The sequence below is a fragment of the Ranitomeya imitator genome, chromosome 5 (genome assembly GCF_032444005.1).
Source record: "Ranitomeya imitator isolate aRanImi1 chromosome 5, aRanImi1.pri, whole genome shotgun sequence".
Taxonomy (NCBI): Eukaryota; Metazoa; Chordata; class Amphibia; order Anura; family Dendrobatidae; genus Ranitomeya; species Ranitomeya imitator.
The window spans coordinates 108,528,158-108,549,651 of NC_091286.1; the positions used below are offsets into that span (position 1 = coordinate 108,528,158).

A 21,494-nucleotide genomic window follows, 5' to 3' on the forward strand; every position below is an offset into this window, starting at 1 on the left:
CATTCCTTTATTCTGTTGTTGAACCCAATTAAGAAAGCCCCAGCAAGCTGGAGCATGCAAAAATTGCCACAAAACTCAGTTTTGCTCCTCTCCACGGAAATCTTTAGTAAAAGGCGAAAGATTTTTACATTCTGAAGAGAAGCCAGAGTATACTGTGCAAAGGCCTCCTCCTGACCTACCACCATGGCAGCAGCCCTCACTTGGCCCGGGGAGAGCACCTAGAAGTGGGTTCGTGGTTTGGTGATGGAAAAACAAAAACGGCAACAGCCCATCTTCCACAGGCTGCTCCGTTCTCAGTTCTATGCTGCTGAAAGAGCATCACCTGTTCCGTTGCCCAGAAGAAGGCCATCCATGGCTACAATATGCAAATGAGGGCCTCTTCCCAGCAACCCCAGGGTTCAGTCTCCCACCGAAACCCCACCCACCCATTACTTTATTCTGTTGTTGAACCCAATTAAGGAAGCCCCAGCAAGCTGGAGCATGCAAAAATTGCCACAAAACTCAGTTTTGCTCCTCTCCACGGAAATCTTTAGTAAAAGGCGAAAGATTTTTACGTTCTGAAGAGAAGCCAGAATATACTGGGCAAGGGCCTCCTCCTGACCTACCACCATGGCAGCAGCCCTCACTTGGCCCGGGGACAGCACCTAGAAGTGGGTTCGTGGTTTGGTGATGGAAAAACAAAAACGGCAACAGCCCATCTTCCACAGGCTGCTCCGTTCTCAGTTCTATGCTGCTGACAGAGCATCACCTGTTCCGTTGCCCGGAAGAAGGCCATCCATGGCTACAATATGCAAATGAGGGCCTCTTCCCCGCAACCCCAGGGTTCAGTCTCCCACCGAAACCCCACCCACCCATTACTTTATTCTGTTGTTGAACCCAATTAACGAAGCCCCAGCAAGCTGGAGCATGCAAAAATTGCCACAAAACTCAGTTTTGCTCCTCTCCAAGGAAATCTTTAGTAAAAGGCGAAAGATTTTTACGTTCTGAAGAGAAGCCAGATTATACTGGGCAAGGGCCTCCTCCTGACCTACCACCATGGCAGCAGCCCTCACTTGGCCCGGGGAGAGCACCTAGAAGTGGGTTCGTGGTATGGTGATGGAAAAACAAAAACGGCAACAGCCCATCTTCCACAGGATGCTCCGTTCTCAGTTCTATGCTGCTGACAGAGCATCACCTGTTCCGTTGCCCGGAAGAAGACCATCCATGGCTACAATATGCAAATGAGGGCCTCTTCCCAGCAACCCCAGGGTTCAGTCTCCCACCAAAACCCCACCCACCCATTACTTTATTCTGTTGTTGAACCCAATTAAGGAAGCCCCAGCAAGCTGGAGCATGCAAAAATTGCAACAAAACTCAGTTTTGCTCCTCTCCACAGAAATTTTTAGTAAAAGGCGAAAGATTTTTACATTCTGAAGAGAAGCCAGAGAATACTGTGCAAAGGCCTCCTCCTGACCTACCACCATGGCAGCAGCCCTCACTTGGCCCGGGGAGAGCACCTAGAAGTGGGTTCGTGGTTTGGTGATGGAAAAACAAAAACGGCAACAGCCCATCTTCCACAGGCTGCTCCGTTCTCAGTTCTATGCTGCTGACAGAGCATCACCTGTTCCGTTGCCCGGAAGAAGACCATCCATGGTTACAATATGCAAATGAGGGCCTCTTCCCAGCAACCCCAGGGTTCAGTCTCCCACCAAAACCCCACCCACCCATTACTTTATTCTGTTGTTGAACCCAATTAAGGAAGCCCCAGCAAGCTGGAGCATGCAAAAATTGCAACAAAACTCAGTTTTGCTCCTCTCCACGGAAATCTTTAGTAAAAGGCGAAAGATTTTTACGTTCTGAAGAGAAGCCAGAATATACTGTGCAAAGGCCTCCTCCTGACCTACCACCATGGCAGCAGCCCTCACTTGGCCCGGGGAGAACACCTAGAAATGGGTTCGTGGTTTGGTGATGGAAAAACAAAAACGGCAACAGCCCATCTTCCACAGGCTGCTCTGTTCTCAGTTCTATGCTGCTGACAGAGCATCACCTGTTCCGTTGCCCGGAAGAAGGCCATCCATGGCTACAATATGCAAATGAGGGCCTCTTCCCCGCAACCCCAGGGTTCAGTCTCCCACCGAAACCCCAAACACCCATTACTTTATTCTATTGTTGAACCCAATTAAGGAAGCCCCAGCAAGCTGGAGCATGCAGAAATTGCCACAAAACTCAGTTTTGCTCCTCTCCACGGAAATCTTTAGTAAAAGGCGAAAGATTTTTACGTTCTGAAAAGAAGCCAGAGTATACTGGGCAAGGGCCTCCTCCTGACCTACCACCATGGCAGCATCCCTCACTTGGCCCGGGGAGAGCACCTAGAAGTGGGTTCGTGGTTTGGTGATGGAAAAACAAAAACGGCAACAGCCCATCTTCCACAGGATGCTCCATTCTCAGTTCTATGCTGCTGACAGAGCATCACCTGTTCCGTTGCCCGGAAGAAGGCCATCCATGGCTACAATATGCAAATGAGGGCCTTTTCCCAGGAACCCCAGGGTTCAGTCTCCCACCGAAACCCCACCCATCCATTCCTTTATTCTGTTGTTGAACCCAATTAAGAAAGCCCCAGCAAGCTGGAGCATGCAAAAATTGCCACAAAACTCAGTTTTGCTCCTCTCCACGAAAATCTTTAGTAAAAGGCGAAAGATTTTTACGTTCTGAAGAGAAGCCAGAGTATACTGTGCAAAGGCCTCCTCCTGACCTACCACCATGGCAGCAGCCCTCACTTGGCCCGTGGAGAGCACCTAGAAGTGGGTTCGTGGTTTGGTGATGGAAAAACAAAAACGGCAACAGCCCATCTTCCACAGGCTGCTCCGTTCTCAGTTCTATGCTGCTGAAAGAGCATCACCTGTTCCGTTGCCCGGAAGAAGGCCATCCATGGCTACAATATGCAAATGAGGGCCTCTTCCCAGCAACCCCAGGGTTCAGTCTCCCACCGAAACCCCACCCACCCATTACTTTATTCTGTTGTTGAACCCAATTAAGGAAGCCCCAGCAAGCTGGAGCATGCAAAAATTGCCACAAAACTCAGTTTTGCTCCTCTCCACGGAAATCTTTAGTAAAAGGCGAAAGATTTTTACGTTCTGAAGAGAAGCCAGAATATACTGTGCAAAGGCCTCCTCCTGACCTACCACCATGGCAGCAGCCCTCACTTGGCCCGGGGAGAACACCTAGAAGTGGGTTCGTGGTTTGGTGATGGAAAAACAAAAACGGCAACAGCCCATCTTCCACAAGCTGCTCTGTTCTCAGTTCTATGCTGCTGACAGAGCATCACCTGTTCTGTTGCCCGGAAGAAGGCCATCCATGGCTACAATATGCAAATGAGGGCCTCTTCCCCGCAACCCCAGGGTTCAGTCTCCCACCGAAACCCCAAACACCCATTACTTTATTCTATTGTTGAACCCAATTAAGGAAGCCCCAGCAAGCTGGAGCATGCAGAAATTGCCACAAAACTCAGTTTTGCTCCTCTCCACGGAAATCTTTAGTAAAAGGCGAAAGATTTTTACGTTCTGAATAGAAGCCAGAGTATACTGGGCAAGGGCCTCCTCCTGACCTACCACCATGGCAGCAGCCCTCACTTGGCCCGGGGAGAGCACCTAGAAGTGGGTTCGTGGTTTGGTGATGGAAAAACAAAAACGGCAACAGCCCATCTTCCACAGGATGCTCCGTTCTCAGTTCTATGCTGCTGACAGAGCATCACCTGTTCCGTTGCCCGGAAGAAGGCCATCCATAGCTACAATATGCAAATGAGGGCCTTTTCCCAGGAACCCCAGGGTTCAGTCTCCCACCGAAACCCCACCCATCCATTCCTTTATTCTGTTGTTGAACCCAATTAAGAAAGCCCCAGCAAGCTGGAGCATGCAAAAATTGCCACAAAACTCAGTTTTGCTCCTCTCCACGGAAATCTTTAGTAAAAGGCGAAAGATTTTTACGTTCTGAAGAGAAGCCAGAGTATACTGTGCAAAGGCCTCCTCCTGACCTACCACCATGGCAGCAGCCCTCACTTGGCCCGGGGAGAGCACCTAGAAATGGGTTCGTGGTTTGGTGATGGAAAAACAAAAACGGCAACAGCCCATCTTCCACAGGCTGCTCCGTTCTCAGTTCTATGCTGCTGAAAGAGCATCACCTGTTCCGTTGCCCGGAAGAAGGCCATCCATGGCTACAATATGCAAATGAGGGCCTCTTCCCAGCAACCCCAGGGTTCAGTCTCCCACCGAAACCCCACCCACCCATTACTTTATTCTGTTGTTGAACCCAATTAAGGAAGCCCCAGCAAGCTGGAGCATGCAAAAATTGCCACAAAACTCAGTTTTGCTCCTCTCCACGGAAATCTTTAGTAAAAGGCGAAAGATTTTTACGTTCTGAAGAGAAGCCAGAATATACTGGGCAAGGGCCTCCTCCTGACCTACCACCATGGCAGCAGCCCTCACTTGGCCCGGGGACAGCACCTAGAAGTGGGTTCGTGGTTTGGTGATGGAAAAACAAAAACGGCAACAGCCCATCTTCCACAGGCTGCTCCGTTCTCAGTTCTATGCTGCTGACAGAGCATCACCTGTTCCGTTGCCCGGAAGAAGGCCATCCATGGCTACAATATGCAAATGAGGGCCTCTTCCCCGCAACCCCAGGGTTCAGTCTCCCACCGAAACCCCACCCACCCATTACTTTATTCTGTTGTTGAACCCAATTAACGAAGCCCCAGCAAGCTGGAGCATGCAAAAATTGCCACAAAACTCAGTTTTGCTCCTCTCCAAGGAAATCTTTAGTAAAAGGCGAAAGATTTTTACGTTCTGAAGAGAAGCCAGATTATACTGGGCAAGGGCCTCCTCCTGACCTACCACCATGGCAGCAGCCCTCACTTGGCCCGGGGAGAGCACCTAGAAGTGGGTTCGTGGTATGGTGATGGAAAAACAAAAACGGCAACAGCCCATCTTCCACAGGATGCTCCGTTCTCAGTTCTATGCTGCTGACAGAGCATCACCTGTTCCGTTGCCCGGAAGACGACCATCCATGGCTACAATATGCAAATGAGGGCCTCTTCCCAGCAACCCCAGGGTTCAGTCTCCCACCAAAACCCCACCCACCCATTACTTTATTCTGTTGTTGAACCCAATTAAGGAAGCCCCAGCAAGCTGGAGCATGCAAAAATTGCAACAAAACTCAGTTTTGCTCCTCTCCACAGAAATTTTTAGTAAAAGGCGAAAGATTTTTACGTTCTGAAGAGAAGCCAGAGTATACTGTGCAAAGGCCTCCTCCTGACCTACCACCATGGCAGCAGCCCTCACTTGGCCCGGGGAGAGCACCTAGAAGTGGGTTCGTGGTTTGGTGATGGAAAAACAAAAACGGCAACAGCCCATCTTCCACAGGCTGCTCCGTTCTCAGTTCTATGCTGCTGACAGAGCATCACCTGTTCCGTTGCCCGGAAGAAGACCATCCATGGCTACAATATGCAAATGAGGGCCTCTTCCCAGCAACCCCAGGGTTCAGTCTCCCACCAAAACCCCACCCACCCATTACTTTATTCTGTTGTTGAACCCAATTAAGGAAGCCCCAGCAAGCTGGAGCATGCAAAAATTGCAACAAAACTCAGTTTTGCTCCTCTCCACGGAAATCATTAGTAAAAGGCGAAAGATTTTTACATTCTGAAGAGAAGCCAGAATATACTGTGCAAAGGCCTCCTCCTGACCTACCACCATGGCAGCAGCCCTCACTTGGCCCGGGGAGAACACCTAGAAGTGGGTTCGTGGTTTGGTGATGGAAAAACAAAAACGGCAACAGCCCATCTTCCACAGGCTGCTCTGTTCTCAGATCTATGCTGCTGACAGAGCATCACCTGTTCCGTTGCCCGGAAGAAGGCCATCCATGGCTACAATATGCAAATGAGGGCCTCTTCCCCGCAACCCCAGGGTTCAGTCTCCCACCGAAACCCCAAACACCCATTACTTTATTCTATTGTTGAACCCAATTAAGGAAGCCCCAGCAAGCTGGAGCATGCAGAAATTGCCACAAAACTCAGTTTTGCTCCTCTCCACGGAAATCTTTAATAAAAGGCGAAAGATTTTTACGTTCTGAAAAGAAGCCAGAGTATACTGGGCAAGGGCCTCCTCCTGACCTACCACCATGGCAGCAGCCCTCACTTGGCCCGGGGAGAGCACCTAGAAGTGGGTTCGTGGTTTGGTGATGGAAAAACAAAAACGGCAACAGCCCATCTTCCACAGGATGCTCCGTTCTCAGTTCTATGCTGCTGACAGAGCATCACCTGTTCCGTTGCCCGGAAGAAGGCCATCCATGGCTACAATATGCAAATGAGGGCCTTTTCCCAGGAACCCCAGGGTTCAGTCTCCCACCGAAACCCCACCCATCCATTCCTTTATTCTGTTGTTGAACCCAATTAAGAAAGCCCCAGCAAGCTGGAGCATGCAAAAATTGCCACAAAACTCAGTTTTGCTCCTCTCCACGGAAATCTTTAGTAAAAGGCGAAAGATTTTTACATTCTGAAGAGAAGCCATAGTATACTGTGCAAAGGCCTCCTCCTGACCTACCACCATGGCAGCAGCCCTCACTTGGCCCGGGGAGAGCACCTAGAAGTGGGTTCGTGGTTTGGTGATGGAAAAACAAAAACGGCAACAGCCCATCTTCCACAGGCTGCTCCGTTCTCAGTTCTATGCTGCTGAAAGAGCATCACCTGTTCCGTTGCCCAGAAGAAGGCCATCCATGGCTACAATATGCAAATGAGGGCCTCTTCCCAGCAACCCCAGGGTTCAGTCTCCCACCGAAACCCCACCCACCCATTACTTTATTCTGTTGTTGAACCCAATTAAGGAAGCCCCAGCAAGCTGGAGCATGCAAAAATTGCCACAAAACTCAGTTTTGCTCCTCTCCACGGAAATCTTTAGTAAAAGGCGAAAGATTTTTACGTTCTGAAGAGAAGCCAGAATATACTGGGCAAGGGCCTCCTCCTGACCTACCACCATGGCAGCAGCCCTCACTTGGCCCGGGGACAGCACCTAGAAGTGGGTTCGTGGTTTGGTGATGGAAAAACAAAAACGGCAACAGCCCATCTTCCACAGGCTGCTCCGTTCTCAGTTCTATGCTGCTGACAGAGCATCACCTGTTCCGTTGCCCGGAAGAAGGCCATCCATGGCTACAATATGCAAATGAGGGCCTCTTCCCCGCAACCCCAGGGTTCAGTCTCCCACCGAAACCCCACCCACCCATTACTTTATTCTGTTGTTGAACCCAATTAACGAAGCCCCAGCAAGCTGGAGCATGCAAAAATTGCCACAAAACTCAGTTTTGCTCCTCTCCAAGGAAATCTTTAGTAAAAGGCGAAAGATTTTTACGTTCTGAAGAGAAGCCAGATTATACTGGGCAAGGGCCTCCTCCTGACCTACCACCATGGCAGCAGCCCTCACTTGGCCCGGGGAGAGCACCTAGAAGTGGGTTCGTGGTATGGTGATGGAAAAACAAAAACGGCAACAGCCCATCTTCCACAGGATGCTCCGTTCTCAGTTCTATGCTGCTGACAGAGCATCACCTGTTCCGTTGCCCGGAAGAAGACCATCCATGGCTACAATATGCAAATGAGGGCCTCTTCCCAGCAACCCCAGGGTTCAGTCTCCCACCAAAACCCCACCCACCCATTACTTTATTCTGTTGTTGAACCCAATTAAGGAAGCCCCAGCAAGCTGGAGCATGCAAAAATTGCAACAAAACTCAGTTTTGCTCCTCTCCACAGAAATTTTTAGTAAAAGGCGAAAGATTTTTACATTCTGAAGAGAAGCCAGAGAATACTGTGCAAAGGCCTCCTCCTGACCTACCACCATGGCAGCAGCCCTCACTTGGCCCGTGGAGAGCACCTAGAAGTGGGTTCGTGGTTTGGTGATGGAAAAACAAAAACGGCAACAGCCCATCTTCCACAGGCTGCTCCGTTCTCAGTTCTATGCTGCTGACAGAGCATCACCTGTTCCGTTGCCCGGAAGAAGACCATCCATGGTTACAATATGCAAATGAGGGCCTCTTCCCAGCAACCCCAGGGTTCAGTCTCCCACCAAAACCCCACCCACCCATTACTTTATTCTGTTGTTGAACCCAATTAAGGAAGCCCCAGCAAGCTGGAGCATGCAAAAATTGCAACAAAACTCAGTTTTGCTCCTCTCCACGGAAATCTTTAGTAAAAGGCGAAAGATTTTTACGTTCTGAAGAGAAGCCAGAATATACTGTGCAAAGGCCTCCTCCTGACCTACCACCATGGCAGCAGCCCTCACTTGGCCCGGGGAGAACACCTAGAAATGGGTTCGTGGTTTGGTGATGGAAAAACAAAAACGGCAACAGCCCATCTTCCACAGGCTGCTCTGTTCTCAGTTCTATGCTGCTGACAGAGCATCACCTGTTCCGTTGCCCGGAAGAAGGCCATCCATGGCTACAATATGCAAATGAGGGCCTCTTCCCCGCAACCCCAGGGTTCAGTCTCCCACCGAAACCCCAAACACCCATTACTTTATTCTATTGTTGAACCCAATTAAGGAAGCCCCAGCAAGCTGGAGCATGCAGAAATTGCCACAAAACTCAGTTTTGCTCCTCTCCACGGAAATCTTTAGTAAAAGGCGAAAGATTTTTACGTTCTGAAAAGAAGCCAGAGTATACTGGGCAAGGGCCTCCTCCTGACCTACCACCATGGCAGCATCCCTCACTTGGCCCGGGGAGAGCACCTAGAAGTGGGTTCGTGGTTTGGTGATGGAAAAACAAAAACGGCAACAGCCCATCTTCCACAGGATGCTCCATTCTCAGTTCTATGCTGCTGACAGAGCATCACCTGTTCCGTTGCCCGGAAGAAGGCCATCCATGGCTACAATATGCAAATGAGGGCCTTTTCCCAGGAACCCCAGGGTTCAGTCTCCCACCGAAACCCCACCCATCCATTCCTTTATTCTGTTGTTGAACCCAATTAAGAAAGCCCCAGCAAGCTGGAGCATGCAAAAATTGCCACAAAACTCAGTTTTGCTCCTCTCCACGAAAATCTTTAGTAAAAGGCGAAAGATTTTTACGTTCTGAAGAGAAGCCAGAGTATACTGTGCAAAGGCCTCCTCCTGACCTACCACCATGGCAGCAGCCCTCACTTGGCCCGTGGAGAGCACCTAGAAGTGGGTTCGTGGTTTGGTGATGGAAAAACAAAAACGGCAACAGCCCATCTTCCACAGGCTGCTCCGTTCTCAGTTCTATGCTGCTGAAAGAGCATCACCTGTTCCGTTGTCCGGAAGAAGGCCATCCATGGCTACAATATGCAAATGAGGGCCTCTTCCCAGCAACCCCAGGGTTCAGTCTCCCACCGAAACCCCACCCACCCATTACTTTATTCTGTTGTTGAACCCAATTAAGGAAGCCCCAGCAAGCTGGAGCATGCAAAAATTGCCACAAAACTCAGTTTTGCTCCTCTCCACGGAAATCTTTAGTAAAAGGCGAAAGATTTTTACGTTCTGAAGAGAAGCCAGAATATACTGTGCAAAGGCCTCCTCCTGACCTACCACCATGGCAGCAGCCCTCACTTGGCCCGGGGAGAACACCTAGAAGTGGGTTCGTGGTTTGGTGATGGAAAAACAAAAACGGCAACAGCCCATCTTCCACAGGCTGCTCTGTTCTCAGTTCTATGCTGCTGACAGAGCATCACCTGTTCTGTTGCCCGGAAGAAGGCCATCCATGGCTACAATATGCAAATGAGGGCCTCTTCCCCGCAACCCCAGGGTTCAGTCTCCCACCGAAACCCCAAACACCCATTACTTTATTCTATTGTTGAACCCAATTAAGGAAGCCCCAGCAAGCTGGAGCATGCAGAAATTGCCACAAAACTCAGTTTTGCTCCTCTCCACGGAAATCTTTAGTAAAAGGCGAAAGATTTTTACGTTCTGAAAAGAAGCCAGAGTATACTGGGCAAGGGCCTCCTCCTGACCTACCACCATGGCAGCAGCCCTCACTTGGCCCGGGGAGAGCACCTAGAAGTGGGTTCGTGGTTTGGTGATGGAAAAACAAAAACGGCAACAGCCCATCTTCCACAGGATGCTCCGTTCTCAGTTCTATGCTGCTGACAGAGCATCACCTGTTCCGTTGCCCGGAAGAAGGCCATCCATAGCTACAATATGCAAATGAGGGCCTTTTCCCAGGAACCCCAGGGTTCAGTCTCCCACCGAAACCCCACCCATCCATTCCTTTATTCTGTTGTTGAACCCAATTAAGAAAGCCCCAGCAAGCTGGAGCATGCAAAAATTGCCACAAAACTCAGTTTTGCTCCTCTCCACGGAAATCTTTAGTAAAAGGCGAAAGATTTTTACGTTCTGAAGAGAAGCCAGAGTATACTGTGCAAAGGCCTCCTCCTGACCTACCACCATGGCAGCAGCCCTCACTTGGCCCGGGGAGAGCACCTAGAAATGGGTTCGTGGTTTGGTGATGGAAAAACAAAAACGGCAACAGCCCATCTTCCACAGGCTGCTCCGTTCTCAGTTCTATGCTGCTGAAAGAGCATCACCTGTTCCGTTGCCCGGAAGAAGGCCATCCATGGCTACAATATGCAAATGAGGGCCTCTTCCCAGCAACCCCAGGGTTCAGTCTCCCACCGAAACCCCACCCACCCATTACTTTATTCTGTTGTTGAACCCAATTAAGGAAGCCCCAGCAAGCTGGAGCATGCAAAAATTGCCACAAAACTCAGTTTTGCTCCTCTCCACGGAAATCTTTAGTAAAAGGCGAAAGATTTTTACGTTCTGAAGAGAAGCCAGAATATACTGGGCAAGGGCCTCCTCCTGACCTACCACCATGGCAGCAGCCCTCACTTGGCCCGGGGACAGCACCTAGAAGTGGGTTCGTGGTTTGGTGATGGAAAAACAAAAACGGCAACAGCCCATCTTCCACAGGCTGCTCCGTTCTCAGTTCTATGCTGCTGACAGAGCATCACCTGTTCCGTTGCCCGGAAGAAGGCCATCCATGGCTACAATATGCAAATGAGGGCCTCTTCCCCGCAACCCCAGGGTTCAGTCTCCCACCGAAACCCCACCCACCCATTACTTTATTCTGTTGTTGAACCCAATTAACGAAGCCCCAGCAAGCTGGAGCATGCAAAAATTGCCACAAAACTCAGTTTTGCTCCTCTCCAAGGAAATCTTTAGTAAAAGGCGAAAGATTTTTACGTTCTGAAGAGAAGCCAGATTATACTGGGCAAGGGCCTCCTCCTGACCTACCACCATGGCAGCAGCCCTCACTTGGCCCGGGGAGAGCACCTAGAAGTGGGTTCGTGGTATGGTGATGGAAAAACAAAAACGGCAACAGCCCATCTTCCACAGGATGCTCCGTTCTCAGTTCTATGCTGCTGACAGAGCATCACCTGTTCCGTTGCCCGGAAGAAAACCATCCATGGCTACAATATGCAAATGAGGGCCTCTTCCCAGCAACCCCAGGGTTCAGTCTCCCACCAAAACCCCACCCACCCATTACTTTATTCTGTTGTTGAACCCAATTAAGGAAGCCCCAGCAAGCTGGAGCATGCAAAAATTGCAACAAAACTCAGTTTTGCTCCTCTCCACAGAAATTTTTAGTAAAAGGCGAAAGATTGTTACGTTCTGAAGAGAAGCCAGAGTATACTGTGCAAAGGCCTCCTCCTGACCTACCACCATGGCAGCAGCCCTCACTTGGCCCGGGGAGAGCACCTAGAAGTGGGTTCGTGGTTTGGTGATGGAAAAACAAAAACGGCAACAGCCCATCTTCCACAGGCTGCTCCGTTCTCAGTTCTATGCTGCTGACAGAGCATCACCTGTTCCGTTGCCCGGAAGAAGGCCATCCATGGCTACAATATGCAAATGAGGGCCTCTTCCCAGCAACCCCAGGGTTCAGTCTCCCACCGAAACCCCACCCACCCATTACTTTATTCTGTTGTTGAACCCAATTAAGGAAGCCCCAGCAAGTTGGAGCATGCAAAAATTGCCACAAAACTCAGTTTTGCTCCTCTCCACAGAAATCTTTAGTAAAAGGCGAAAGATTTTTACGTTCTGAAGAGAAGCCAGAGTATACTGGGTAAGGGCCTCCTCCTGACCTACCACAATGGCAGCAGCCCTCACTTGGCCCGGGGACAGCACCTAGAAGTGGGTTCGTGGTTTGGTGATGGAAAAACAAAAACGGCAACAGCCCATCTTCCACAGGCTGCTCCGTTCTCAGTTCTATGCTGCTGACTGAGCATCACCTGTTCCGTTGCCCGGAAGAAGGCCATCCATGGCTACAATATGCAAATGAGGGCCTCTACCCCGCTACCCCAGGGTTCAGTCTCCCACCGAAACCCCAAACACTTTATTCTATTGTTGAACCCAATTAAGGAAGCCCCAGCAAGCTGGAGCATGCAAAAATTGCCACAAAACTCAGTTTTGCTCCTCTCCATGGAAATCTTTAGTAAAAGGCGAAAGATTTTTACGTTCTGAAGAGAAGCCAGAGTATACTGTGCAAAGGCCTCCTCCTGACCTACCACCATGGCAGCAGCCCTCACTTGGCCCGGGGAGAGCACCTAGAAGTGGGTTCGTGGTTTGGTGATGGAAAAACAAAAACGGCAACAGCCCATCTTCCACAGGCTGCTCCGTTCTCAGTTCTATGCTGCTGACAGAACATCACCTGTTCCGTTGCCCGGAAGAAGGCCATCCATGGCTAAAATATGCAAATGAGGGCCTCTTTCCAGCAACCCCAGGGTTCAGTCTCCCACCGAAACCCCACCCACCCATTACTTTATTCTGTTGTTGAACCCAATTAAGGAAGCCCCAGCAAGCTGGAGCATGCAAAAATTACCACAAAACTCAGTTTTGCTCCTCTCCACGGAAATCTTTAGTAAAAGGCGAAAGATTTTTACGTTCTGAAGAGAAGCCAGAGTATACTGGGCAAGGGCCTCCTCCTGACCTACCACCATGGCAGCAGCCCTCACTTGGCCCGGGGAGAGCACCTAGAAGTGGGTTCGTGGTTTGGTGATGGAAAAACAAAAACGGCAACAGCCCATCTTCCCCAGGCTGCTCCGTTCTCAGTTCTATGCTGCTGACAGAACATCACCTGTTCCGTTGCCCGGAAGAAGGCCAACCATGGCTAAAATATGCAAATGAGGACCTCTTCCCAGCAACCCCAGGGTTCAGTCTCCCACCAAAACCCCACCCACCCATTACTTTATTCTGTTGTTGAACCCAATTAAGGAAGCCCCAGCAAGCTGGAGCATGCAAAAATTGCCACAAAACTCAGTTTTGCTCCTCTCCACGGAAATCTTTAGTAAAAGGCGAAAGATTTTTACTTTCTGAAGAGAAGCCAGAGTATACTGTGCAAAGGCCTCCTCCTGACATACCACCATGGCAGCAGCCCTCACTTGGCCCGGGGAGAGCACCTAGAAGTGGGTTCGTGGTTTGGTGATGGAAAAACAAAAACGGCAACAGCCCATCTTCCACAGGCTGCTCCGTTCTCAGTTCTATGCTGCTGACAGAGCATCACCTGTTCCGTTGCCCGGAAGAAGGCCATCCATGGCTACAATATGCAAATGAGGGCCTCTTCCCAGCAACCCCAGGGTTCAGTCTCCCACCGAAACCCCACCCACCCATTACTTTATTCTGTTGTTGAACCCAATTAAGGAAGCCCCAGCAAGTTGGAGTATGCAAAAATTGCCACAAAACTCAGTTTTGCTCCTCTCCACAGAAATCTTTAGTAAAAGGCGAAAGATTTTTACGTTCTGAAGAGAAGCCAGAGTATACTGGGTAAGGGCCTCCTCCTGACCTACCACAATGGCAGCAGCCCTCACTTGGCCCGGGGACAGCACCTAGAAGTGGGTTCGTGGTTTGGTGATGGAAAAACAAAAACGGCAACAGCCCATCTTCCACAGGCTGCTCCGTTCTCAGTTCTATGCTGCTGACAGAGCATCACCTGTTCCGTTGCCCGGAAGAAGGCCATGCATGGCTACGATATGCAAATGAGGGCCTCTTCCCCGCAACCCCAGGGTTCAGTCTCCCACCGAAACCCCAAACACCCATTACTTTATTCTATTGTTGAACCCAATTAAGGAAGCCCCAGCAAGTTGGAGTATGCAAAAATTGCCACAAAACTCAGTTTTGCTCCTCTCCACAGAAATCTTTAGTAAAAGGCGAAAGATTTTTACGTTCTGAAGAGAAGCCAGAGTATACTGGGTAAGGGCCTCCTCCTGACCTACCACAATGGCAGCAGCCCTCACTTGGCCCGGGGAGAGCACCTAGAAGTGGGTTCGTGGTTTGGTGATGGAAAAACAAAAACGGCAACAGCCCATCTTCCACAGGCTGCTCCGTTCTCAGTTCTATGCTGCTGACAGAGCATCACCTGTTCCGTTGCCCGGAAGAAGGCCATCCATGGCTACAATATGCAAATGAGGGCCTCTTCCCAGCAACCCCAGGGTTCAGTCTCCCACCGAAACCCCACCCTTCCATTACTTTATTCTGTTGCTGAACCCAATTAAGGAAGCCCCAGCAAGCTGGAGCATGCAAAAATTGCCACAAAACTCAGTTTTGCTCCTCTCCACGGAAATCTTTAGTAAAAGGCGAAAGATTTTTACGTTCTGAAGAGAAGCCAGAATATACTGGGCAAGGGCCTCCTCCTGACCTACCACCATGGCAGCAGCCCTCACTTGGCCCGGGGACAGCACCTAGAAGTGGGTTCGTGGTTTGGTGATGGAAAAACAAAAACGGCAACAGCCCATCTTCCACAGGCTGCTCCGTTCTCAGTTCTATGCTGCTGACAGAGCATCACCTGTTTCGTTGCCCGGAAGAAGGCCATCCATGGCTACAATATGCAAATGAGGGCCTCTTCCCCGCAACCCCACCCACCCACCCATTACTTTATTCTGTTGTTGAACCCAATTAACGAAGCCCCAGCAAGCTGGAGCATGCAAAAATTGCCACAAAACTCAGTTTTCCTCCTCTCCACGGAAATCTTTAGTAAAAGGCGAAAGATTTTTACGTTCTGAAAAGAAGCCAGAGTATACTGGGCAAGGGCCTCCTCCTGACCTACCACCATGGCAGCAGCCCTCACTTGGCCCGGGGAGAGCACCTAGAAGTGGGTTCGTGGTATGGTGATGGAAAAACAAAAACGGCAACAGCCCATCTTCCGCAGGATGCTCCGTTCTCAGTTCTATGCTGCTGACAGAGCATCACCTGTTCCGTTGCCCGGAAGAAGGCCATCCATGGCTACAATATGCAAATGAGGGCCTCTTCCCAGCAACCCCAGGGTTCAGTCTCCCACCGAAACCCCACCCACCCATTACTTTATTCTGTTGTTGAACCCAATTAAGGAAGCCCCAGCAAGTTGAAGCATGCAAAAATTGCCACAAAACTCAGTTTTGCTCCTCTCCACGGAAATCTTTAGTAAAAGACGAAAGATTTTTACGTTCTGAAGAGAAGCCAGAGTATACTGGGCAAGGGCCTCCTCCTGACCTACCACCATGGCAGCAGCCCTCACTTGGCCCGGGGAGAGCACCTAGAAGTGGGTTCGTGGTTTGGTGATGGAAAAACAAAAACGGCAACAGCCCATCTTCCACAGGCTGCTCCGTTCTCAGTTCTATGCTGCTGACAGAGCATCACCTGTTCCGTTGCCCGGAAGAAGGCCATCCATGGCTACAATATGCAAATGAGGGCCTCTTCCCCGCAACCCCAGGGTTCAGTCTCCCACCGAAACCCCAAACACCCATGACTTTATTCTATTGTTGAACCCAATTAAGGAAGCCCCAGCAAGCTGGAGCATACAAAAATTGCCACAAAACTCAGTTTTGCTCCTCTCCACGGAAATCTTTAGTAAAAGGCGAAAGATTTTTACGTTCTGAAAAGAAGCCAGAGTATACTGGGCAAGGGCCTCCTCCTGACCTACCACCATGGCAGCAGCCCTCACTTGGCCCGGGGAGAGCACCTAGAAGTGGGTTCGTGGTTTGGTGATGGAAAAACAAAAACGGCAACAGCCCATCTTCCACAGGATGCTCCGTTCTCAGTTCTATGCTGCTGACAGAGCATCACCTGTTCCGTTGCCCGGAAGAAGGCCATCCATGGCTACAATATGCAAATGAGGGCCTTTTCCCAGGAACCCCAGGGTTCAGTCTCCCACCGAAACCCCACCCATCCATTCCTTTATTCTGTTGTTGAACCCAATTAAGAAAGCCCCAGCAAGCTGGAGCATGCAAAAATTGCCACAAAACTCAGTTTTGCTCTTCTCCACGGAAATCTTTAGTAAAAGGCGAAAGATTTTTACGTTCTGAAGAGAAGCCAGAGTATACTGGGCAAGGGCCTCCTCCTGACCTACCACCATGGCAGCAGCCCTCACTTGGCCCGGGGAGAGCACCTAGAAGTGGGTTCGTGGTATGGTGATGGAAAAACAAAAACGGCAACAGCCCATCTTCCACAGGATGCTCCGTTCTCAGTTCTATGCTGCTGACAGAGCATCACCTGTTCCGTTGCCCGGAAGAAGACCATCCATGGCTACAATATGCAAATGAGGGCCTCTTCCCAGCAACCCCAGGGTTCAGTCTCCCACCAAAACCCCACCCACCCATTACTTTATTCTGTTGTTGAACCCAATTAAGGAAGCCCCAGCAAGCTGGAGCATGCAAAAATTGCAACAAAACTCAGTTTTGCTCCTCTCCACGGAAATCTTTAGTAAAAGGCGAAAGATTTTTACGTTCTGAAGAGAAGCCAGAGTATACTGTGCAAAGGCCTCCTCCTGACCTACCACCATGGCAGCAGCCCTCACTTGGCCCGGGAAGAGCACCTAGAAGTGGGTTCGTGGTTTGGTGATGGAAAAACAAAAACGGCAACAGCCCATCTTCCACAGGCTGCTCCGTTCTCAGTTCTATGCTGCTGACAGAGCATCACCTGTTCCGTTGCCCGGAAGAAGGCCATCCATGGATACAATATGCAAATGAGGGCCTCTTCCCAGCAACCCCAGGGTTCAGTCTTCCACCGAAACCCCACCCACCCATTACTTTATTCTGTTGTTGAACCCAATTAACGAAGCCCCAGCAAGCTAGAGCATGCAAAAATTGCCTCAAAACTCAGTTTTCCTCCTCTCCACGGAAATCTTTAGTAAAAGGCGAAAGATTTTTACGTTCTGAAGAGAAGCCAGAGTATCCTGGGCAAGGGCCTCCTCCTGACCTACCACCATGGCAGCAGCCCTCACTTGGCCCGGGGAGAGCACCTAGAAGTGGGTTCGTGGTATGGTGATGGAAAAACAAAAACAGCAACAGCCCATCTTCCACAGGATGCTCCGTTCTCAGTTCTATGCTGCTGACAGAGCATCACCTGTTCCGTTGCCCGGAAGAAGGCCATCCATGGCTACAATATGCAAATGAGGGCCTCTTCCCAGCAACCCCAGGGTTCAGTCTCCCACCGAAACCCCACCCACCCATTATTTTATTCTGTTGTTGAACCCAATTAAGGAAGCCCCAGCAAGTTGGAGCATGCAAAAATTGCCACAAAACTCAGTTTTGCTCCTCTCCACGGAAATCTTTAGTAAAAGGCGAAAGATTTTTACGTTCTGAAGAGAAGCCAGAGTATACTGGGCAAGGGCCTCCTCCTGACCTACCACCATGGCAGCAGCCCTCACTTGGCCCGGGGACAGCACCTAGAAGTGGGTTCGTGGTTTGGTGATGGAAAAACAAAAACGGCAACAGCCCATCTTCCACAGGCTGCTCTGTTCTCAGTTCTATGCTGCTGACAGAGCATCACCTGTTCCGTTGCCCGGAAGAAGGCCATCCATGGCTACAATATGCAAATGAGGGCCTCTTCCCCGCAACCCCAGGGTTCAGTCTCCCACCGAAACCCCAAACACCCATTACTTTATTCTATTGTTGAACCCAATTAAGGAAGCCCTAGCAAGCTGGAGCATGCAAAAATTGCCACAAAACTCAGTTTTGCTCCTCTCCACGGAAATCTTTAGTAAAAGGCGAAAGATTTTTACGTTCTGAAGAGAAGCTAGAGTATACTGGGCAAGGGCCTCCTCCTGACCTACCACCATGGCAGCAGCCCTCACTTGGCCCGGGGAGAGCACCTAGAAGTGGGTTCGTGGTATGGTGATGGAAAAACAAAAACGGCAACAGCCCATCTTCCACAGGATGCTCCGTTCTCAGTTTTATGCTGCTGACAGAGCATCACCTGTTCCGTTGCCCGGAAGAAGACCATCCATGGCTACAATATGCAAATGAGGGCCTCTTCCCAGCAACCCCAGGGTTCAGTCTCCCACCAAAACCCCACCCACCCATTACTTTATTCTGTTGTTGAACCCAATTAAGGAAGCCCCAGCAAGCTGGAGCATGCAAAAATTGCAACAAAACTCAGTTTTGCTCCTCTCCACGGAAATCTTTAGTAAAAGGCGAAAGATTTTTACTTTCTGAAGAGAAGCCAGAGTATACTGTGCAAAGGCCTCCTCCTGACCTACCACCATGGCAGCAGCCCTCACTTGGCCTGGGGAGAGCACCTAGAAGTGGGTTCGTGGTTTGGTGATGGAAAAACAAAAACGACAACAGCCCATCTTCCACAGGCTGCTCCGTTCTCAGTTCTATGCTGCTGACAGAGCATCACCTGTTCCGTTGCCCGGAAGAAGGCCATCCATGGCTACAATATGCAAATGAGGGCCTCTTCCCAGCAACCCCAGGGTTCAGTCTCCCACCGAAACCCCACCCACCCATTCCTTTATTCTGTTGTTGAACCCAATTAAGGAAGCCCCAGCAAGCTGGAGCATGCAAAAATTGCCACAAAACTCAGTTTTGCTCCTCTCCACGGAAATCTTTAGTAAAAGGCGAAAGAATTTTACGTTCTGAAGAGAAGCTAGAATATACTGGGCAAGGGCCTCCTCCTGACCTACCACCATGGCAGCAGCCCTCACTTGGCCCGGGGAGAGCACTTAGAAGTGGGTTCGTGGTTTGGTGATGGAAAAACAAAAACGGCAACAGCCCATCTTCCACAGGCTGCTCCGTTCTCAGTTCTATGCTGCTGACAGAACATCACCTGTTCCGTTGCCCGGAAGAAGGCCACCCATGGCTAAAATATGCAAATGAGGGCCTCTTTCTAGCAACCCCAGTGTTCAGTCTCCCACCGAAACCCCACCCACCCATTACTTTATTCTGTTGTTGAACCCAATTAAGGAAGCCCCAGCAAGCTGGAGCATGCAAAAATTGCAACAAAACTCAGTTTTGCTCCTCTCCACGGAAATCTTTAGTAAAAGGCGAAAGATTTTTACGTTCTGAAGAGAAGCCAGAGTATACTGTGCAAAGGCCTCCTCCTGACCTACCACCATGGCAGCAGCCCTCACTTGGCCCGGGGAGAGCACCTAGAAGTGGGTTCGTGGTTTGGTGATGGAAAAACAAAAACGGCAACAGCCCATCTTCCACAGGCTGCTCCGTTCTCAGTTCTATGCTGCTGACAGAGCATCACCTGTTCCGTTGCCCGGAAGAAGGCCATCCATGACTACAATATGCAAATGAGGGCCTCTTCCCAGCAACCCCAAGGTTCAGTCTCCCACCGAAACCCCACCCACCCATTCCTTTATTCTGTTGTTGAACCCAATTAAGGAAGCCCCAGCAAGCTGGAGCATGCAAAAATTGCCACAAAACTCAGTTTTGCTCCTCTCCACGGAAATCTTTAGTAAAAGGCGAAAGAATTTTACGTTCTGAAGAGAAGCTAGAATATACTGGGCAAGGGCCTCCTCCTGACCTACCACCATGGCAGCAGCCCTCACTTGGCCCGGGGAGAGCACTTAGAAGTGGGTTCGTGGTTTGGTGATGGAAAAACAAAAACGGCAACAGCCCATCTTCCACAGGCTGCTCCGTTCTCAGTTCTATGCTGCTGACAGAACATCACCTGTACCGTTGCCCGGAAGAAGGCCATCCATGGCTAAAATATGCAAACGAGGGCCTCTTTCCAGCAACCCCAGGGTTCAGTCTCCCACCGAAACCCCACCCACCCATTACTTTATTCTGTTGTTGAACCCAATTAAGGAAGCCCCAGCAAGCTGGAGCATGCAAAAATTGCAACAAAACTCAGTTTTGCTCCTCTCCACGGAAATCTTTAGTAAAAGGCGAAAGATTTTTACGTTCTGAAGAGAAGCCAGAGTATACTGTGCAAAGGCCTCCTCCTGACCTACCACCATGGCAGCAGCCCTCACTTGGCCCGGGGAGAGCACCTAGAAGTGGGTTCGTGGTTTGGTGATGGAAAAACAAAAACGGCAACAGCCCATCTTCCACAGGCTGCTCCGTTCTCAGTTCTATGCTGCTGACAGAACATCACCTGTTCCGTTGCCCGGAAGAAGGCCAACCATGGCTACAATATGCAAATGAGGGCCTCTTCCCAGCAACCCCAGGGTTCAGTCTCCCACCGAAACCCCACCCACCCATTACTTTATTCTGTTGTTGAACCCAATTAAGGAAGCCCCAGCAAGCTGGAGCATGCAAAAATTGCCACAAAACTCAGTTTTGCTCCTCTCCACGGAAATCTTTAGGAAAAGGCGAAAGATTTTTACTTTCTGAAGAGAAGCCAGAATATACTGTGCAAAGGCCTCCTCCTGACCTACCACCATGGCAGCAGCCCTCACTTGGCCCGGGGAGAGCACCTAGAAGTGGGTTCGTGGTTTGGTGATGGAAAAACAAAAACGGCAACAGCCCATCTTCCACAGGCTGCTCCGTTCTCAGTTCTATGCTGCTGACAGAGCATCACCTGTTCCGTTGCCCGGAAGAAGGCCATCCATGGCTACAATATGCAAATGAGGGCCTCTTCCCAGCAACCCCAGGGTTCAGTCTCCCACCGAAACCCCACCCACCCATTCCTTTATTCTGTTGTTGAACCCAATTAAGGAAGCCCCAGCAAGCTGGAGCATGCAAAAATTGCCACAAAACTCAGTTTTGCTCCTCTCCACGGAAATCTTTAGTAAAAGGCGAAAGAATTTTACGTTCTGAAGAGAAGCTAGAATATACTGGGCAAGGGCCTCCTCCTGACCTACCACCATGGCAGCAGCCCTCACTTGGCCCGGGGAGAGCACTTAGAAGTGGGTTCGTGGTTTGGTGATGGAAAAACAAAAACGGCAACAGCCCATCTTCCACAGGCTGCTCCGTTCTCAGTTCTATGCTGCTGACAGAACATCACCTGTTCCGTTGCCCGGAAGAAGGCCATCCATGGCTAAAATATGCAAATGAGGGCCTCTTTCCAGCAACCCCAGGGTTCAGTCTCCCACCGAAACCCCACCCACCCATTACTTTATTCTGTTGTTGAACCCAATTAAGGAAGCCCCAGCAAGCTGGAGCATGCAAAAATTGCAACAAAACTCAGTTTTGCTCCTCTCCACGGAAATCTTTAGTAAAAGGCGAAAGATTTTTACGTTCTGAAGAGAAGCCAGAGTATACTGTGCAAAGGCCTCCTCCTGACCTACCACCATGGCAGCAGCCCTCACTTGGCCCGGGGAGAGCACCTAGA

The 21,494-nt window shown here is 50.2% G+C and overlaps 51 non-coding genes across 51 annotated transcripts; all 51 read right to left on the reverse strand.

Moving 5' to 3' along the window:
• Positions 1-35: 35 nt before the first annotated feature.
• On the reverse strand, positions 36-151 carry LOC138640135 (U5 spliceosomal RNA). The gene has a single exon (XR_011313650.1). It is a non-coding gene; the product is annotated as a U5 spliceosomal RNA (small nuclear RNA).
• Positions 152-461: 310 nt separating this feature from the next.
• LOC138639026 (U5 spliceosomal RNA) lies at positions 462-577 on the reverse strand. The gene has a single exon (XR_011312627.1). It is a non-coding gene; the product is annotated as a U5 spliceosomal RNA (small nuclear RNA).
• A 310-nt stretch (positions 578-887) lies between these two features.
• LOC138639698 (U5 spliceosomal RNA) lies at positions 888-1,003 on the reverse strand. Its single transcript, XR_011313269.1, has one exon. It is a non-coding gene; the product is annotated as a U5 spliceosomal RNA (small nuclear RNA).
• A 310-nt stretch (positions 1,004-1,313) lies between these two features.
• LOC138639746 (U5 spliceosomal RNA) lies at positions 1,314-1,429 on the reverse strand. The gene has a single exon (XR_011313315.1). It is a non-coding gene; the product is annotated as a U5 spliceosomal RNA (small nuclear RNA).
• A 310-nt stretch (positions 1,430-1,739) lies between these two features.
• On the reverse strand, positions 1,740-1,855 carry LOC138640126 (U5 spliceosomal RNA). Its single transcript, XR_011313643.1, has one exon. It is a non-coding gene; the product is annotated as a U5 spliceosomal RNA (small nuclear RNA).
• Positions 1,856-2,165: 310 nt separating this feature from the next.
• On the reverse strand, positions 2,166-2,281 carry LOC138639410 (U5 spliceosomal RNA). Its single transcript, XR_011312995.1, has one exon. It is a non-coding gene; the product is annotated as a U5 spliceosomal RNA (small nuclear RNA).
• A 310-nt stretch (positions 2,282-2,591) lies between these two features.
• On the reverse strand, positions 2,592-2,707 carry LOC138639342 (U5 spliceosomal RNA). The gene has a single exon (XR_011312928.1). It is a non-coding gene; the product is annotated as a U5 spliceosomal RNA (small nuclear RNA).
• Positions 2,708-3,017: 310 nt separating this feature from the next.
• Positions 3,018-3,133, reverse strand: LOC138639027 (U5 spliceosomal RNA). Its single transcript, XR_011312628.1, has one exon. It is a non-coding gene; the product is annotated as a U5 spliceosomal RNA (small nuclear RNA).
• A 310-nt stretch (positions 3,134-3,443) lies between these two features.
• LOC138639548 (U5 spliceosomal RNA) lies at positions 3,444-3,559 on the reverse strand. The gene has a single exon (XR_011313127.1). It is a non-coding gene; the product is annotated as a U5 spliceosomal RNA (small nuclear RNA).
• A 310-nt stretch (positions 3,560-3,869) lies between these two features.
• Positions 3,870-3,985, reverse strand: LOC138639553 (U5 spliceosomal RNA). Its single transcript, XR_011313131.1, has one exon. It is a non-coding gene; the product is annotated as a U5 spliceosomal RNA (small nuclear RNA).
• A 310-nt stretch (positions 3,986-4,295) lies between these two features.
• Positions 4,296-4,411, reverse strand: LOC138639028 (U5 spliceosomal RNA). Its single transcript, XR_011312629.1, has one exon. It is a non-coding gene; the product is annotated as a U5 spliceosomal RNA (small nuclear RNA).
• Positions 4,412-4,721: 310 nt separating this feature from the next.
• LOC138639699 (U5 spliceosomal RNA) lies at positions 4,722-4,837 on the reverse strand. Its single transcript, XR_011313270.1, has one exon. It is a non-coding gene; the product is annotated as a U5 spliceosomal RNA (small nuclear RNA).
• Positions 4,838-5,147: 310 nt separating this feature from the next.
• Positions 5,148-5,263, reverse strand: LOC138639625 (U5 spliceosomal RNA). The gene has a single exon (XR_011313200.1). It is a non-coding gene; the product is annotated as a U5 spliceosomal RNA (small nuclear RNA).
• A 310-nt stretch (positions 5,264-5,573) lies between these two features.
• LOC138639741 (U5 spliceosomal RNA) lies at positions 5,574-5,689 on the reverse strand. Its single transcript, XR_011313310.1, has one exon. It is a non-coding gene; the product is annotated as a U5 spliceosomal RNA (small nuclear RNA).
• A 310-nt stretch (positions 5,690-5,999) lies between these two features.
• Positions 6,000-6,115, reverse strand: LOC138639696 (U5 spliceosomal RNA). The gene has a single exon (XR_011313267.1). It is a non-coding gene; the product is annotated as a U5 spliceosomal RNA (small nuclear RNA).
• A 310-nt stretch (positions 6,116-6,425) lies between these two features.
• On the reverse strand, positions 6,426-6,541 carry LOC138639589 (U5 spliceosomal RNA). The gene has a single exon (XR_011313166.1). It is a non-coding gene; the product is annotated as a U5 spliceosomal RNA (small nuclear RNA).
• A 310-nt stretch (positions 6,542-6,851) lies between these two features.
• Positions 6,852-6,967, reverse strand: LOC138639029 (U5 spliceosomal RNA). Its single transcript, XR_011312630.1, has one exon. It is a non-coding gene; the product is annotated as a U5 spliceosomal RNA (small nuclear RNA).
• A 310-nt stretch (positions 6,968-7,277) lies between these two features.
• On the reverse strand, positions 7,278-7,393 carry LOC138639700 (U5 spliceosomal RNA). Its single transcript, XR_011313271.1, has one exon. It is a non-coding gene; the product is annotated as a U5 spliceosomal RNA (small nuclear RNA).
• A 310-nt stretch (positions 7,394-7,703) lies between these two features.
• On the reverse strand, positions 7,704-7,819 carry LOC138639747 (U5 spliceosomal RNA). The gene has a single exon (XR_011313316.1). It is a non-coding gene; the product is annotated as a U5 spliceosomal RNA (small nuclear RNA).
• Positions 7,820-8,129: 310 nt separating this feature from the next.
• LOC138640128 (U5 spliceosomal RNA) lies at positions 8,130-8,245 on the reverse strand. The gene has a single exon (XR_011313644.1). It is a non-coding gene; the product is annotated as a U5 spliceosomal RNA (small nuclear RNA).
• Positions 8,246-8,555: 310 nt separating this feature from the next.
• LOC138639411 (U5 spliceosomal RNA) lies at positions 8,556-8,671 on the reverse strand. The gene has a single exon (XR_011312996.1). It is a non-coding gene; the product is annotated as a U5 spliceosomal RNA (small nuclear RNA).
• Positions 8,672-8,981: 310 nt separating this feature from the next.
• On the reverse strand, positions 8,982-9,097 carry LOC138639343 (U5 spliceosomal RNA). Its single transcript, XR_011312929.1, has one exon. It is a non-coding gene; the product is annotated as a U5 spliceosomal RNA (small nuclear RNA).
• A 310-nt stretch (positions 9,098-9,407) lies between these two features.
• LOC138639030 (U5 spliceosomal RNA) lies at positions 9,408-9,523 on the reverse strand. Its single transcript, XR_011312631.1, has one exon. It is a non-coding gene; the product is annotated as a U5 spliceosomal RNA (small nuclear RNA).
• A 310-nt stretch (positions 9,524-9,833) lies between these two features.
• LOC138639412 (U5 spliceosomal RNA) lies at positions 9,834-9,949 on the reverse strand. Its single transcript, XR_011312997.1, has one exon. It is a non-coding gene; the product is annotated as a U5 spliceosomal RNA (small nuclear RNA).
• A 310-nt stretch (positions 9,950-10,259) lies between these two features.
• LOC138639564 (U5 spliceosomal RNA) lies at positions 10,260-10,375 on the reverse strand. Its single transcript, XR_011313142.1, has one exon. It is a non-coding gene; the product is annotated as a U5 spliceosomal RNA (small nuclear RNA).
• A 310-nt stretch (positions 10,376-10,685) lies between these two features.
• On the reverse strand, positions 10,686-10,801 carry LOC138639031 (U5 spliceosomal RNA). Its single transcript, XR_011312632.1, has one exon. It is a non-coding gene; the product is annotated as a U5 spliceosomal RNA (small nuclear RNA).
• Positions 10,802-11,111: 310 nt separating this feature from the next.
• On the reverse strand, positions 11,112-11,227 carry LOC138639701 (U5 spliceosomal RNA). Its single transcript, XR_011313272.1, has one exon. It is a non-coding gene; the product is annotated as a U5 spliceosomal RNA (small nuclear RNA).
• A 310-nt stretch (positions 11,228-11,537) lies between these two features.
• Positions 11,538-11,653, reverse strand: LOC138639751 (U5 spliceosomal RNA). The gene has a single exon (XR_011313320.1). It is a non-coding gene; the product is annotated as a U5 spliceosomal RNA (small nuclear RNA).
• Positions 11,654-11,963: 310 nt separating this feature from the next.
• On the reverse strand, positions 11,964-12,079 carry LOC138639195 (U5 spliceosomal RNA). Its single transcript, XR_011312790.1, has one exon. It is a non-coding gene; the product is annotated as a U5 spliceosomal RNA (small nuclear RNA).
• A 303-nt stretch (positions 12,080-12,382) lies between these two features.
• Positions 12,383-12,498, reverse strand: LOC138639317 (U5 spliceosomal RNA). Its single transcript, XR_011312905.1, has one exon. It is a non-coding gene; the product is annotated as a U5 spliceosomal RNA (small nuclear RNA).
• Positions 12,499-12,808: 310 nt separating this feature from the next.
• Positions 12,809-12,924, reverse strand: LOC138639334 (U5 spliceosomal RNA). The gene has a single exon (XR_011312921.1). It is a non-coding gene; the product is annotated as a U5 spliceosomal RNA (small nuclear RNA).
• A 310-nt stretch (positions 12,925-13,234) lies between these two features.
• On the reverse strand, positions 13,235-13,350 carry LOC138639013 (U5 spliceosomal RNA). Its single transcript, XR_011312615.1, has one exon. It is a non-coding gene; the product is annotated as a U5 spliceosomal RNA (small nuclear RNA).
• A 310-nt stretch (positions 13,351-13,660) lies between these two features.
• Positions 13,661-13,776, reverse strand: LOC138639461 (U5 spliceosomal RNA). Its single transcript, XR_011313045.1, has one exon. It is a non-coding gene; the product is annotated as a U5 spliceosomal RNA (small nuclear RNA).
• Positions 13,777-14,086: 310 nt separating this feature from the next.
• On the reverse strand, positions 14,087-14,202 carry LOC138639462 (U5 spliceosomal RNA). Its single transcript, XR_011313046.1, has one exon. It is a non-coding gene; the product is annotated as a U5 spliceosomal RNA (small nuclear RNA).
• Positions 14,203-14,512: 310 nt separating this feature from the next.
• On the reverse strand, positions 14,513-14,628 carry LOC138639032 (U5 spliceosomal RNA). The gene has a single exon (XR_011312633.1). It is a non-coding gene; the product is annotated as a U5 spliceosomal RNA (small nuclear RNA).
• Positions 14,629-14,916: 288 nt separating this feature from the next.
• Positions 14,917-15,032, reverse strand: LOC138639513 (U5 spliceosomal RNA). The gene has a single exon (XR_011313094.1). It is a non-coding gene; the product is annotated as a U5 spliceosomal RNA (small nuclear RNA).
• A 310-nt stretch (positions 15,033-15,342) lies between these two features.
• Positions 15,343-15,458, reverse strand: LOC138639372 (U5 spliceosomal RNA). Its single transcript, XR_011312958.1, has one exon. It is a non-coding gene; the product is annotated as a U5 spliceosomal RNA (small nuclear RNA).
• A 310-nt stretch (positions 15,459-15,768) lies between these two features.
• LOC138640062 (U5 spliceosomal RNA) lies at positions 15,769-15,884 on the reverse strand. The gene has a single exon (XR_011313583.1). It is a non-coding gene; the product is annotated as a U5 spliceosomal RNA (small nuclear RNA).
• Positions 15,885-16,194: 310 nt separating this feature from the next.
• Positions 16,195-16,310, reverse strand: LOC138639434 (U5 spliceosomal RNA). The gene has a single exon (XR_011313019.1). It is a non-coding gene; the product is annotated as a U5 spliceosomal RNA (small nuclear RNA).
• Positions 16,311-16,620: 310 nt separating this feature from the next.
• On the reverse strand, positions 16,621-16,736 carry LOC138639218 (U5 spliceosomal RNA). The gene has a single exon (XR_011312811.1). It is a non-coding gene; the product is annotated as a U5 spliceosomal RNA (small nuclear RNA).
• A 310-nt stretch (positions 16,737-17,046) lies between these two features.
• LOC138639445 (U5 spliceosomal RNA) lies at positions 17,047-17,162 on the reverse strand. The gene has a single exon (XR_011313029.1). It is a non-coding gene; the product is annotated as a U5 spliceosomal RNA (small nuclear RNA).
• Positions 17,163-17,472: 310 nt separating this feature from the next.
• On the reverse strand, positions 17,473-17,588 carry LOC138639124 (U5 spliceosomal RNA). Its single transcript, XR_011312723.1, has one exon. It is a non-coding gene; the product is annotated as a U5 spliceosomal RNA (small nuclear RNA).
• A 310-nt stretch (positions 17,589-17,898) lies between these two features.
• On the reverse strand, positions 17,899-18,014 carry LOC138639474 (U5 spliceosomal RNA). The gene has a single exon (XR_011313057.1). It is a non-coding gene; the product is annotated as a U5 spliceosomal RNA (small nuclear RNA).
• Positions 18,015-18,324: 310 nt separating this feature from the next.
• LOC138640121 (U5 spliceosomal RNA) lies at positions 18,325-18,440 on the reverse strand. Its single transcript, XR_011313638.1, has one exon. It is a non-coding gene; the product is annotated as a U5 spliceosomal RNA (small nuclear RNA).
• A 310-nt stretch (positions 18,441-18,750) lies between these two features.
• On the reverse strand, positions 18,751-18,866 carry LOC138639685 (U5 spliceosomal RNA). The gene has a single exon (XR_011313256.1). It is a non-coding gene; the product is annotated as a U5 spliceosomal RNA (small nuclear RNA).
• Positions 18,867-19,176: 310 nt separating this feature from the next.
• On the reverse strand, positions 19,177-19,292 carry LOC138639230 (U5 spliceosomal RNA). Its single transcript, XR_011312822.1, has one exon. It is a non-coding gene; the product is annotated as a U5 spliceosomal RNA (small nuclear RNA).
• A 310-nt stretch (positions 19,293-19,602) lies between these two features.
• On the reverse strand, positions 19,603-19,718 carry LOC138639686 (U5 spliceosomal RNA). Its single transcript, XR_011313257.1, has one exon. It is a non-coding gene; the product is annotated as a U5 spliceosomal RNA (small nuclear RNA).
• Positions 19,719-20,028: 310 nt separating this feature from the next.
• LOC138639242 (U5 spliceosomal RNA) lies at positions 20,029-20,144 on the reverse strand. The gene has a single exon (XR_011312833.1). It is a non-coding gene; the product is annotated as a U5 spliceosomal RNA (small nuclear RNA).
• A 310-nt stretch (positions 20,145-20,454) lies between these two features.
• On the reverse strand, positions 20,455-20,570 carry LOC138639650 (U5 spliceosomal RNA). Its single transcript, XR_011313223.1, has one exon. It is a non-coding gene; the product is annotated as a U5 spliceosomal RNA (small nuclear RNA).
• Positions 20,571-20,880: 310 nt separating this feature from the next.
• Positions 20,881-20,996, reverse strand: LOC138639687 (U5 spliceosomal RNA). Its single transcript, XR_011313258.1, has one exon. It is a non-coding gene; the product is annotated as a U5 spliceosomal RNA (small nuclear RNA).
• A 310-nt stretch (positions 20,997-21,306) lies between these two features.
• Positions 21,307-21,422, reverse strand: LOC138639253 (U5 spliceosomal RNA). Its single transcript, XR_011312844.1, has one exon. It is a non-coding gene; the product is annotated as a U5 spliceosomal RNA (small nuclear RNA).
• Positions 21,423-21,494: the final 72 nt, after the last annotated feature.